The following is a 15,063-nucleotide window of genomic DNA, read 5'->3' as shown; positions in this document are numbered from 1 at the left end:
GACCTTCAGCAGTCGTGGCGATACTCCATCTGGACCTGCTGCTTTGCTGGCACGAAGTTTCCTCAGCTCTCTGCTCACTTGCGCTGCTGTAATTGTGGGTGGGGATGTCTCTCCTATGTTGGTATCAGCAGAAGGATGTGTAGAGAGTGCAGTACTCCGAGGTGAGAGTGGGTTAGGGTGGTCAAACCTGTTAAAGAAGATGTTCATTTGGTTTGCTCTCTTCACGTCTCTCTCGATGGTGGTACCCCGCTTCAAGCTGCAGCCAGTGATGATCTTCATCCCATCCCACACTTCCTTCATGCTGTTGTTCTGCAACTTCTGCTCCAGCTTTCTCCTGTACTGCTCCTTCGCCGCCCTGAGCTGGACTCGGAGTTCCTTCTGCACGCGCTTGAGCTCATGCTGATCACCGTCTTTAAAGGCCCCTTTCTTCTGGTTCAAAAGGCCCTTGATGTCACTTGTAATCCATGGCTTGTTGTTAGCATAGCAGCGTACTGTTCTTACTGGAACTACAGTGTCCATACAGAAGTTGATGTAGTCAGTAGTGCAGTCAACAACCTCCTCAATGTTCTCACTATGTGATCCCTGCAGGATATCCCAGTCTGTAGTTCCAAAACATTGTCTCAGAGCATTCTCAGCCTCCGGGGTCCACTTCCTGAATGATCGTGTGGTTACAGGTAGGACTTTCACTTTTGGTTTGTAGTGAGGCTGAAGCAGAACCAGGTTATGATCTCCTTTCCCAAGCGCAGGCAGCGGGGTGGCACTGTATGCGTCTTTAACGTTTGCATACAGTAAATCAATAGTCTTATTTCCCCGGGTGTTGCAGTCCACGTACTGGGAGAATGCAGGTAATGTTTTGTCCAGCGTTACATGGTTAAAGTCTCCAGCGATTAGCACAAGTGCCTCGGGGTGCTGCGTTTGTAACTTAGCAACAGCAGAATGGATGATGTCACTCGCTATCTCCACGTTCGCCCGAGGAGGAATGTACACGATGACAACAATGACGTGTCCAAACTCTCTGGGCAAGTAATAGGGACGCAGACTTACGGCCAACAGTTCGATGTCCCTGCAGCAAGTGGAGATTTTCACTTTAACATGTCCAGAGTTACACCACCATGTATTAACATAGAGAGCGAGTCCTCCTCCTTTGTGCTTCCCACAGGTACTTGCGTCTCTGTCCGCGCTAACTGTGCTAAACCCGGGTAGCTCCACATTAGCATCTGGGATGGTGTTAGTTAGCCACGTTTCGCAGAAACACAACAAACTGCATTCTCTGTAGGTTCTGACATTTTTCACCAGCGCAGCCAGTTCGTCGATCTTATTTGAGATTGAGTTTACATTCCCCAGAATAACAGAAGGCACCGAAGGCTTAAAACGCCACTTTCTCGCAAGCCGCTTCATTTTTAGCTTAGTGCCGGCTCTGCTGCCACGATACCGCCTTCTTACCTCGTCAGGTAAATAGGGAACCACACCGGCACTGGCATTTGTTCTCAGCGCTCGAAGTTGAGTACTTGAATAGGCGAGTCTCGGCGTGTAAAAATCCATGCCCATGTTGTAAAAGTAAGTGTGTCCAGGGAACAAATCCACATAAAATAAAGTGGTAGGAGTGATCAATAAATAAAAATAGAAAAATAAAAGTAGAAAAATACACATACACATATAGTCCTACACGGAGCTGCTGAAAAGGCTGCCACTCTTGGCGGCGCCGGATGTTAGATAATTTGTTTGAGTATGTGCTCATAATGACAGATTACAATAAAACTGTTTGGAGAATGAATGAATGAATGAATGAATGAATGAATGAATGAATGAATGATCAAGTACTTTGCTTCAGTATTTGGCCTTCTATATGCTGATAAATAACTTTGTTTAATTTTACAAGTTTTGTGTTGAATTTCTGAAGCAGTACAAATAAAACACAAATGCAGTAGTAACTTTCCAACAAAAATAACAAATACAGTAAGAAAGGGATAAGAAAACATCATAAAATGCCAGACCTTAAACAGCAAAGCCACCCCCTACCTCCTAATCATCATCCAAAACTAACAGAGATAAATGGCTAATATCCCACCCCAAAGTTCTGTATAAAATTAATCATGGAGAGTCATGTGCAGAATGTCAGAGAGCAGACAGGCAAACTGAAAGGTACAAAAATAAATGGAGGAAAGCAGCTCAGGGTGTAGAGAAAGGACAGAAATAAAGTAAGGAGAAAATAAAAAAGACTCAACTCTCCCTTTAATGTTTATGAAGAGAAAGATGTCATGGTTGTGTCATCACGACATTGACAGTCTTGGATCTGACCGTATTGGTAACATTATGCCACATAACAATGTTTAAGGACCTTGAATTGTAAGAGAAAGCCTCAAGTTAACCTGCCACCATTGTAAATTAAGCTGTGCAGGCTGGGACTTCATTGACCAGCTTACGCCACGTGAACAAGTGAATTAGTCCTGTCTGTAAGGATGTGATCCTACACTTGCACCAAGATACAAACATTTATTTCTATAATAGTACAGAAGACAATGTTTTATTTCCTGCTGTCTGTGAAAGTAAGGATCCTAATGTTCCTAGTGATATACAGCATATGTCTGAATTTGTTTAAGTGATTGCAGTGCAAACATCCAGTGAACTTCTATCTGGCATGTAGACAGTAAAGAGCAAGAATTCTGCTAGACAGCATTCACTAACAGGTAGCTACAATAGCTCATTATATGTTTAGCAAAAGGTAACAAATAAAAATCTGCAATCAGGTCATTTGCAGTACATGGGCAAATATCTACATAACAGATTCATTTTACTTTTATCTATTTTCATACCCACTTACTCCAGTTCAGGGTGACAGAGATATGGAGCTTTCCTGGTTATGTTGGGTGCACAACAGGAAACAATAGTAGACAAGACATCAGTTCATTTTAAGGTTCACACACTGACACATCTACTGGCGAGTTTATAGTAGTATAGTAGTAAAGTATTGTAGTAATATTAATAACTAGCAAAATACCCGCGCTTCGCAGCGGAGAAGTAGTGTGTTAAAGAGGCCACAGTCCAAAGACATGCAGGTTAGGTGCATTGGCGATTCTAAATTGTCTGTGGTGTGTGGGTGTGTGTGGGTGTGTGCGCCCTGCAGTGGGCTGGCACCTTGCCTGGGGTTTGTTTCCTGCCTTGTGCCCTGTGTTGGCAGGGATTGGCTCCTGTATTTAGGATATAGCGGGTGGGATAATGGATGGATGGACATTTGTATGCATAGCCCCATTTGCCCGTTTTCGTTTTTTTTCTTTCTTCAGTAATATTTCAGCAAACCCGGAGCTTGTCAGTTCAAATCCTGGTACTGACACCACTGTGTGACCCTGAGGAAGTCACTTCACCTGCCTGTGCTGCAAAAAACAAAAGTAATGTAACAAATTGTACCTCAGATGTTGCAAGTTGCTGGAATAAAGGCATAAGTCAAATAGATAAATATGTATTATACACATAGGAACTATTCATTTATTTTCAGTTAAGTCATCTGCAGCAAACCTTTATAAATGAGGGTTTCTCCTTTTTAGATAGTGCAAACTGTTTCTTCTTCATTGAGGTTTTCTCTTGGAGAGCTTTTTTCATTTCATTGAAAATGAAAGCAGCAGCTGCCAAAATATGTAGCTTTCTTATTAATTTTTCAACATTGTGTAAAATAACTTTATAAAGTAACATAAAAGGTTTAAATACTGGTTATCCTTTTACACTAAAATATTACCAAAGAGATACAAAAAAAGTAAAATGCATATGTTGTTTTTCTTTAAGGAGATTAAATATTACTGAAGAAAGAAAAAAAAAAAACTAAAACAGCCAAATGGGGCTATGCATACGAACTTCCATCCATCCATCCATCCATTTTCTAACCCGCTGAATCCGAACACAGGGTCACGGGGGTCTGCTGGAGCCAATCCCAGCCAACACAGGGCACAAGGCAGGAAACAATCCCGGGCAGGGTGCCAACCCACCGCAGGACGCATATGAACTTAAAAGGTTTAAATAAAATAGAAATATATACCTTTATTTTTACTTCCTTAACTTGTGGAGGGTGTATCCTGTAGCAAAGCCCTAACTTTTTTCGTGAAAGCCCGTTTCAGTCAATAAGTCTTAAAATCAGGTGTAAAGATATTGACAATAAGCTACGCAAACCCACCAAGACATGGAATCGTTTAAATCAAGGCGCGAGTCGAAAAACACCATCCCATACTATTAGTTAACGATTAACACATTTCTATATGTATTGTAAGCATACAATACAACTGATAATATGTTGCGCTTATTTATCTGGTGTACCGACATTTTTGCACGTTTAACGGCTGAAATCTAACGTGGTTTGTGCCCTTCAGAATGAAAACAGTTAGCATTTACCTTTTTAATAAAAGGCGAGCTTTTAAGCGTGAGAAATCACCCCGTAAATGCACACGATTAATTGCACATGTGTTAATATGCATGCTTACACAGTATTAAAAGACACTCAACAACGTCATTTACCTTTGTTCCCGCATTTGATAAAAGGCGAGCTTTTAAGCCTGAGAAATCACCCCGTAAATGCACACGTTTAATTGCACATGTGTTAATATGTATGCTTACACAGTATTAAAAGACACTCAAAAATTAACGTCATTTACCTTCGTTCCCGCGTTTGACTCATGCTGTAAATCTCTTCCTTGTTTTTAGTTCACGTGATTACGTAGGAGGCGTGATGATGTGATACGTGACTCCACCTCCTCCATTAGAGTACAGTAATCCCTCGCTATATCGCGCTTCGCCTTTCGCGGCTTCACTCCATCGCGGATTTTATATGTAAGCATATTTAAATATATATCGCGGATTTTTCGCTGCTTCGCGGGTTTCTGAGGACAATGGGTCTTTTAATTTCTGGTACATGCTTCCTCAGTTGGTTTGCCCAGTTGATTTCATACAAGGGACGCTATTGGCAGATGGCTGAGAAGCTACCCAGCATACTTTTCTTTCTCTCTCTCTCTCTTGCGCTGACTTTCTCTGATCCTGACGTAGGGTGTGTGAGCAGGGGGGCTGTTCGCACACCTAGACGATACGGACGCTCGTTTAAAAATGCTGAAAGATTATCTTCACGTTGCTACCTTCTGTGTGCAGCTTTTAAGTATGCTGCACGATGCTTCGCATACTTAAAAGCTCAAAGGGCACGTATTGATTTTTCTCTCTCTCTCTGCTTCTGACGGAGGGGGTGTGAGCTGCCGCCTTCAACAGCTTTGTGCCGCGGTGCTTCGCATACGTACAAGCCAAACAGCCCTATTGATTTGTTTCTTCCTTTGAAGAGGAAGATATGTTTGCATTCTTTTGTGAGACTGAACTGTCATCTGTCTTGTCATGGAGCACAGTTTAAACTTTTGAAAGAGACAAATGTTTGTTTGCAGTGTTTGAATAACGTTCCTGTCTCTCTACAACCTCCTGTGTTTCTGCGCAAATCTGTGACCCAAGCATGACAATATAAAAATAACCATATAAACATATGCTTTCTACTTCGCGGATTTTCTTATTTCGCGGGTGGCTCTGGAACGCAACCCCCGCGATGGAGGAGGGATTACTGTATATGGACAAAAAACAGGTTCCAGTTATGACCATTACACGTAGAATTTCGAAATGAAACCTGCCTAACTTTTGTAAGTAAGCTGTAAGGAATGAGCCTGCCAAATTTCAGCCTTCTACCTACATGGGAAGTTGGAGAATTAGTGATGAGTGAGTCAGTCAGTGAGTCAGTCAGTGAGTCAGTCAGTGAGGGCTTTGCCTTTTATTAGTATAGATATCATCCTGTGCAAAGACTACAGTGAAATTCTTACTTGCATATTCAAACAACTGCAACACGTCACTATTTGCTGGCACCATCACAAATAAGAATGCATCAAAAAAAAAAAAACGCAACTCAATTTTTTTTTAATAAGAAAAAAACATCTAATTTCTCTGATGTGCTCAATACTCATTCATTTATACACTCACTTTTTCTTACACTTTGTGGGAAAAATTTGGGAAAATACTCCTGTGAAGTTAGTGTAGACTTTCTGTTTTATATATTTATTGGTGGTAGCAGTGGGATATGATGAGATATATATATATATTTCTACAATGAATAAGTCATGGTGAATGAAAAAATTAAAAAGACGATGTTCTGTAAAGTTAAAAAAAGAGTAGCAATTCATATACCAAAGAAGTGTGCTGCTGTACTCACAAGTCCATACAATGTCAGAAATCCATATTAACGGGATGCATACGATTGCTGCTACTCAGAAGGATCACTTCTGCCACCAACAAATAAGGAAAGCTGAGGGCCTTGGGAGCCTCAGTTCTCTGTAAATAGTGTATGGAGTACACCGACTCTTCACTTGAAGAACTGCAACACTTTACTTCAACCCTTCCTCCTCTATTCTGCCAGATATAATGCAATCCAAACCCAAAAAGGAGCTCCACCTCTCTAAATTTTACAATTAATTTACATTTACATGTATTTGCTTGGCAGATGCTTTTATTCAAAGTGACTTACAAAAGAGGTAAGCATAATCGGGTAACATTAGACTGGGGCCTGTTTGTTCAGCAAGTGTAGTAGGACAGGTAAAAAAAAAAAAGTTGATTGCCACAAGTAAAAAGGTGTAATAACTAACAAATCTACAAGCACAGATTATCAATCAAATGTAAATTAAAAAGTTGGGTTCAACATAACAGTCAAAACAATAACTTAAAAATGACACCACTAATATAAACATTGTGCTCTCTATTATCTACAACCAAACTAATAGGTTATAGCTACATTATCATTGCCTGTTATACAGTGCATCCGGAAAGTATTCACAGCGCATCACTTTTTCCATATTTTGTTATGTTACAGCCTTATTCCAAAATGGATTAAATTCATTTTTTCCTCAGAATTCTACACACAACACCCCATAATGACAACATGAAAAAAGTTTACTTGAGGTTTTTGCAAATTTATTAAAAATAAAAAAACTGAGAAATCACATGTACATAAGTATTCACAGTCTTTGCTCAATACTTTGTCGATGCACCTTTGGCGGCAATTACAGCCTCAAGTCTTTTTGAATATGATGCCACAAGCTTGGCACACCTATCCTTGGCCAGTTTCGCCCATTCCTCTTTGTAGCACCTCTCAAGCTCCATCAGGTTGGATGGGAAGCGTCGGTGCACAGCCATTTTAAGATCTCTCCAGAGATGTTCAATCGGATTCAAGTCTGGGCTCTGGCTGGGCCACTCAAGGACATTCACAGAGTTGTCCTGAAGCCACTCCTTTGATATCTTGGCTGTGTGCTTAGGGTCGTTGTCCTGCTGAAAGATGAACCGTCGCCCCAGTCTGAGGTCAAGAGTGCTCTGGAGCAGGTTTTCATCCAGGACGTCTCTGTACATTGCTGCAGTCATCTTTCCCTTTATCCTGACTAGTCTCCCAGTCCCTGCTGCTGAAAAACATCTTCACAGCATGATGCTGCCACCACCATGCTTCACAGTAGGGATGGTATTTGCCTGGTGATGAGCGGTGCCTGGTTTCCTCCAAACGTGACGCCAGGCATTCACACCAAAGAGTTCAATCTTTGTTGCATCAGACCAGAGAATTTTCTTTCTCATGGTCTGAGAGTCCTTCAGGGGCCTTTTGGCAAACTCCAGGCGGGCTGCCATGTGCTTTTTACTAAGGAGTGTCTTCCGTCTGGCCACTCTACCATACAGGCCTGATTGGTGGATTGCTGCAGAGATGGTTGTCCTTCTGGAAGGTTCTCCTCTCTCCACAGAGGACCTCTGGAGCTCTGACAGAGTGACCATCAGGTTCTTGGTCACCTCCCTGACTAAGGCCCTTCTCCCCCGATCACTCAGTTTAGATGGCCGGCCAGCTCTAGGAAGAGTCCTGGTGGTTTCGAACTTCTTCCACTTACGGATGATGGAGGCCACTGTGCTCATTGGGACCTTCAAAGCAGCAGACATTTTTCTGTAACCTTCCCCAGATTTGTGCCTCGAGACAATCCTGTGTGAATTTCCCATTGGGATTAATAAAGTATCTATCTATCTATCTATCTATCTATCTATCTATCTATCTATCTATCTATCTATCTATCTATCTATCTATCTATCTATCTATCTATCTATCTATCTATCTATCTATCTATCTATCTATCTATCTATCTATCTATCTATCTATCTATCTATCTATCTACAGACAATTCCTTTGACTTCATGCTTGGTTTGTGCTCTGACATGAACTGTCAACTGTGGGACCTTATATAGACAGGTGTGTGCCTTTACAAATCATGTCCAGTCACCTGAATTTACCACAGGTGGACTCCAATGAAGCTGCAGAAACATCTCAAGGATGATCAGGGGAAACAGGATGCACCTGAGCTCAATTTTGAGCTTCATAGCAAAGGCTGTGAATACTTATGTACATGTGCTTCCTCAATTTTTTTATTTTTAATAAATTTACAAAAACCTCAAGTAAACTTTTTTCATGTTGTCATTATGGGGTGTTGTGTGTAGAATTCTGAGGAAAAAAATGAATTTAATCCATTTTGGAATAAAGTTGTAACATAACAAAATGTGGAAAAAGTGAAGTGCTGTGAATGCTTTCCGGATGCACTGTATAATAGGTAAGGGTTAGGGATCAAGTTTCACTTTACAAGTTTAGTTTTGATTTTTTGCCTCTTGGGTGGAAATTAGATAGATAGATAGATAGATAGATAGATAGATAGATAGATAGATAGATAGATAGATAGATAGATAGATAGATAGATAGATAGATAGATTCTAAAAAGAGAAAAAGGGTTCTTTTTGATTTAAGGTAATTTTAGTAGTTGTAATGAGCTATATTAATATGTTTGTTCACCTAACGTAATTTTTTGCCTTACTTCAAATTGAAAAACCTTGCTGTCACTTAATATAACTTCTTCTATTTAGTCTAAAGCAAAAAATCACTTTGGAGACCTTGCCGGCTCTGAACCATGTGATGTCATGTCCGGGCTCGCACCAATGGCAGAAGACCTAAATAAGCACGACTCCTTTGACTTCACTTCCTGTCTCCCCCTTTAAAAGCCTCCACCTTTTCCCTATTCCCTCAGTTGTGTTTGGACTCGGTTTTGTGCACATCAGTGCTGTATTACTTTGAAAAGCAACTTTGCAGCCAGGAAACCAAATTATTCAGGTGGCTGGCCCAAACCTTTATATGACTCTGTCTCGAGTTTGTGACTCTATATATATATATATATAATATATATATATATATATATATATATATATATATATATATATATATATATATATATATATATATATATATACATTTTATGCATACTATATAATGTTATGTAATGTTCAAAATATAAGGTGTATTTAATATATGTATATATAATTATTTCAAATAGATATTTTATGTATAATTTATAAACATTTTTTGTGAAAAGCTTATAAAATATATTGTGTATTTAATATGTATATATATGTATTTTTTGTGAAATGTTTGTTCTGAATATTTACAGAAAAAACATGTTCAAGGAATGACCAAAAATTTGATTTTTGTGTTGCAAATATTCAGTAATAAATCTAAAAGAGTTTTGCTATAGCTGGTTCAGTAACATTCACCACCATTAGATCAGTTTAAAAACATGTTTCATGTTTGAAGGCACTGTACAAAATGTAGCACTAATTAAAATAAATTTGCTTCCATTGTTTAAAGCAAAACATTGTTGTGGTTTGTTTTATTAAAAACAATTTCACCCTAACAAACAGTGAATTCAACACCATATAAAGAACATATTTAGTTGAGTCCAATTAAGAATTTAAGTTGGCATTACAGTGAATACAATAATGGGCAAAATTTTTATTTGAGTTCATCCATCCATTATCCAACCCGCTATATCCTAACTGCAGGGTGACGGGGGTCTGCTGGAGCCAATCCCAGCCAACACAGGAAACAAACCCCGGGCAGGGCGCCATCCCACCGCAGTTAATTTGAGTTTTTAAAGAAATTTGGTTTGAGCTAAATACATTTTTTTGCTTTTATTCAAGTTTTTGAAAAGGTTAAAACAAACTCAAATGAATTAAGTTTACTCAAATACTTCTTAAAATTTGAAAGAAATCAATTAAATTGCTTGTTACCTTGTGAAGTAATTTATTTTGGTTGATCCAACAAAACATTTTTTACAGTGTAGATAGATAGATACTTTATTAATCCCAAGGGGAAATTCACATACTCCAGCAGAAGCATACCGATAAAGAACAATATTAAATTAAAGAGTGATAACAATGCAGGTATTAAATTAGTCACATCCATGGGTTCTTTTGTAAATATTCTTTACAGTTCTGTTAAATTCACTAAATTGCAAATACCCAAAATATAATTGATCATAAAAAATTAATTTCATATCAAACCAAAATATCTCAGAAAGTCTTTGTGATGTGCCCTTAACACCTGGAAAACAATGACAGAAATAAAATGTGCAAACTCCACAGAGACAGTCCCAAGGTTGAAATTTGAACCCAGGTTTATGGAGGTGTGCTGGCCTGCTGCCCCACACTTGTTCAGTTCTACAAGACTGTGAGCTCTGCGGGGCTCTTTTTAAAGAATGGCATTATGTGAGATTAAATTGAAATAGCGTTGGTTTGGATTATGAAGCTGAGTTCAACATAAACGAGTAAATGTGTGTTTTTTTAACCTATAGGGCTCGAAGGAATTAAAAGTGAGGGACATTTTCTTGGAAAGCATCGACTTCCAGGTGTATTCCGATCTGGACCGACCACTAGACTAGATAAAATTTCAGTTTAATGCCTGCCCTATTACACAGTATCCGCTGTTTCTGTAGTTTATCATTTCTGATCCAATTGTAGCGGCAATCTAATTTCACATCCCAGCATTGGTCAGACCATGGCTTCTGAAATTTGATGAGATGTGACAGCAAGGTGTTCAAGACACCGAGAGATAATCTGTGCGCACTGAAGAAAAAGAGCTTCATTTCTCGAAGACCCGTGACAAGGACACTAGCATACGCTGGGTTGTGTACATAGGCATCTGTTATTATAATGATCTCTAAATATTGAGGTACATTTTATGATGCCATACTAGAATCATTCAAGAGCGAAGTCATTTTTTTAAATGAAAGAACCAAAAAGCTACTGGACTATATGGAATAAATAGAGGAGACGAAGAGAGGGATGGGTAGAGAAGGAAAGCGGCTATTTTCCTAATTGCAGTGCTATTGGTTGCCGCTGACGCCCTTTGTGTGAAAGGTATGAACAGAGGCGGATAGACCGAGAGCTCGATCAAAAACCATGACAACTGGAGGGGGCATGCAGGACCAGGGAGCTTTCTGAAAAGGGGCACGCAGGACCAGCGGGAAACTGTATGTCACACAGGGGAGCACGAGCGAGGAACGGTAACATCTTTGCCTCGGGACTAAACGCAGTAAGAGGAGTGGCGCGATATGTGACAGGGGGCAAGACACGGGATCGGGGTGATTTGTGACAGGAGACCAGGCGCAAGAGCCAAGCCCGATCTGAGGCAGGCAAGGAGACACGCACACGCACACTCTCTCTCTCTCTCTCTCTCTCACACACACACACACACACACACACACATACATTCGTTCGGCTAGCTTTCAGACGCACATCTGTATTCTGTGAAGAAGCGCTCTCCGCGCAGAGGATTCGGATGACTATTTTACGCTCATCGGATTCTTTTCACGAGGAAGGCAAGTGCCAGTGCTTCTGCGTCTTCTTCGTCCCTGCTCGGCGATTTAGACGCCAGCGGACCGTTGCGGTTTCACGCGAAACATGGCTAAGGAATCGAGCCGCCGATGGTGACAGCTGTGGGCATCGGCGCTTGTCCCCGTGTCTGTCAGCGCAATGAAGATGTGATCCTTCGTTTGGACCTCCATCTCAGTTCCAGCTCTGCAAGTAAGCAGTCGTCTTTTTTTCTTTTCTTTTCTTCTACTCGTCTCTTTCCTGTGTTCTATTTATTTATTTTTCCTAGTAGCGAGAAAAAAATAATTTTCATCTGACGCGCGCGCTTGTGCTGCTCTCTACCTAAAAGCTGAATTTTTAACACAGTAATATTGTGACACTTCCCACTCTTGTTGTATTATTCTTGCTACTGATGTTAATAAAGATGAATATATATTTAGTGACGAATAACGCACTTCTAATATCCACATTGTTACTGTAGCCGCTCAACGTGTTATATAACTACTGTACCTCGTATAGGAAGGCAATCTTTTCACAACGGGCTAAAAAAGCAAAGTGGATTTTTTAACTTAACGAGGATGCAAAACATCTCTAAACGCTAAATGCTGATATACGACACTGGGGGAATTTTTCTAAACAAGTATGTAATTATGTTTTGGTGGAATTACGGTAATAGAAGGGAAAACATGAAGGGGGATCAGGCGTTTTTTTTTTATTCATTACGGAACTCATCCCCTTTAACGTGCACATTTCATTATGCGTGCATTTTGAATTATGATCAGTTGCTTTCATTAGAGAAGATGATTTAAGAATCTGGAGAAGTTGACACGCACGATTGACAAGTCTCAGATGGACAGGGCTGGGATTTTACTCGTACAGTCGTCTTCCAGTATTGATTCTTTCTGAGGCAGCACAGGGCTGAACGTGTGCGCGATTGGGATCGGTGATGGTGGTGCTGTTTGTGTTTATTAGACACTCAATGTGATTATTTCAACGTGGCCGCTGTCACTGCCAACACTCGCCCCCACGCTTTTTATCCTTCTTCTTGCACCTGCTTAACATCTCTCCCGGCCAAGGCTGTGTCAATCAAATATTAATGCCTTAAATTAACCGTTCATCGATCCAATCCGTTTCTCAACTTGCTGTTTCCATTTCAGGGTCACCGGGAGCGGGCGGGTACAAGTGCGCAATACACGGCACAAAGTTGGCAGGGATGGCAGCTCATAAGTGGGCAACTGTCTGGCCTGGGAGGGATGCAGGAAGAGAAACTACACGGGAGTACGGGGAGAGCGAGCAAACTCCACAAAGACTGGGTCTGGATAAGCATAAAAGCAACCCCATCTAGTGCATCCCAGTCAGTCAGCCTGTGTTTTATATAACGAATTTCATAGTGAGAGCTTTACATCCTAAGAGGAACACACCACGTGGGAAGACGCAGATGGTAACACTTTACTCTAGTGACTGCAATATCAGACATTCATTCTTTAGTTATTTGTTGGTAACATTTACTAATTAAATCAACATTTATTGCTGGATGTGCTGTGTTACATAAATATGTTCCATTATGAACAGGCTGTCATAGCACATAATTAAACATCCATCCGCTATATCCTGTGTAGGGTTGGCTTTACGCTCAATGAGCATACAAGCACAAGGCAGAAACAGGGCACCAGTCCATACCAGGATGAACACACACACACATACACACATACACTAGAGCCAGTTTAACAATGCTAGCCCACCTAGTGCCTTGGACTGTGGAAGGAATCTGGAGCAACATGAGGAAACCATCTCGGACAAGAGGAGAACATGCAAGCTCCACACAGTGGGAACCCAGGCCATTAATCCTGGCCTCTTTGTTGTGATGCCGGGGCACTGGTACAGTGCCACTGTGCTGCCCTTTTAATTAAATAGGGTCAATCACATTCTCAAGGACATCAGTCTTAAATGAAGGGGATGACCATTTAAGACTGAAGCCAGGAAGCACTTCTTTTTGCAAAGTGGGACTCGGGAACAAACTTCAGAGTCATGGAGTTGATGCAGAAACCTGGACAACCTTTAAGAAGACTGGGAGAGCTTAGCTATTTGCTAAACAAACAGGTTTGATGGACTGAATGGTCATCTTTCATTTGTCACATTTCTTGTGTTCTTAACTAAATATAATTTGCGCTATAATGGGAGAAGAGGCATGCAGGTAATAAAAGGGAAGGATGGAGTAAAGCTACTTTTCCTTGAGTTTTATAAATAATAACTTACTTAACTTTATTTATTTATATAGCACCTTATCATACATTTACATGCAACTCAAGGTGCTTTTAGATTTAGATAGATAGATAGATAGATAGATAGATAGATAGATAGATAGATAGATAGATAGATAGATAGATAGATAGATAGATAGATACTTTATTAATCCCAAGGGGAAATTCACAAATCCCAAGGGGAAATTCATAATTTATCAACAAAGACAAAGGTACAATATACCACATTTACTTGGATTATGAATACTATAATCATTTCTAATAAATGTAAGTACACTAAATGTAAAATCAGCCAGATATTGTTAAACAAAAATGTAACCACTAAAGTACAGAACAAACCTTCATGCTTATCAGAGCAAGGATTTCTAATTAAAATATTTATACATTATGGCAGACAATAGAGAACCAGATCTAATTACTATATATAAAAATAAATATATACAGTATATATCTATATTTTACCCAGGCATATGTACATGGCAACCCATTGAGTAGAAACAGTCTGATCGTATTAAAGGTAATGAAAAGATACAAAAGCAAATATAACAGTCCATAGCAATTTCTGCTGATTTAGGATTTAGATGAAGTTCTTGATTCTTGAATGTGAATGTCTGACCAGATGATATGGAGAAAAGGAAAGCAAAAAAACTCAGACGATGGGCCATAGGAGACAAATAAACCTCTGGAGGGCCACAACTGGAAGACAGAAACGAGCAAATCAAATACAAAAATACATCCGTCTGTTCACTCATTATTGAATCCAGTTCCAGGTTACGATGGCTGGAGCCTTACCCAACCACGCAGAGTCCTTAGCAGAAACTACCCTGGCACAGGGTGCCAAAGCACCATTTGGCATAATCACACCATACCAGGTCATTGTAGACCCACCAGTTAACCTAATACAGATATCTTTGAGAAGTGTGAGAAAACCAGTGTGCCCTGAAAATAAAAGACACTCAGGCAAAGGCAGAGCATCCAGCCACCAAACAGACAATGACCAGGCAAGGATTCAGAGCTTAGCTGAGAGGCAGAAGTCCAACCATTATAGCTTTGTGCCACCCATTAAACAATGATAGTAGTTAAAAAGATG

General features: G+C 40.1%; 1 protein-coding gene across 2 annotated transcripts in view; it reads left to right on the top strand.

Moving 5' to 3' along the window:
• The first annotated feature begins 10,716 nt into the window (after positions 1–10,716).
• trpc5a (transient receptor potential cation channel, subfamily C, member 5a) overlaps positions 10,717–15,063 on the top strand; it is a 255,155-nt gene continuing 250,808 nt past the window's right edge. The window contains exon 1 of one of the 2 annotated variants that reach the window (XM_051935204.1): positions 10,717–11,925. The gene's annotated coding sequence lies outside the window, so the exon portion shown is untranslated. The remainder of the gene's footprint in view (positions 11,926–15,063) is intronic. The other variant, XM_028816118.2, reaches the window with a different exon arrangement.

Source organism: Erpetoichthys calabaricus, chromosome 12 (genome assembly GCF_900747795.2).
Source record: "Erpetoichthys calabaricus chromosome 12, fErpCal1.3, whole genome shotgun sequence".
Classification (NCBI taxonomy): domain Eukaryota; kingdom Metazoa; phylum Chordata; class Cladistia; order Polypteriformes; family Polypteridae; genus Erpetoichthys; species Erpetoichthys calabaricus.
The sequence above is the reverse complement of the archived record's forward strand: the minus strand, read 5'-3'. Positions and strand labels throughout refer to the sequence as shown.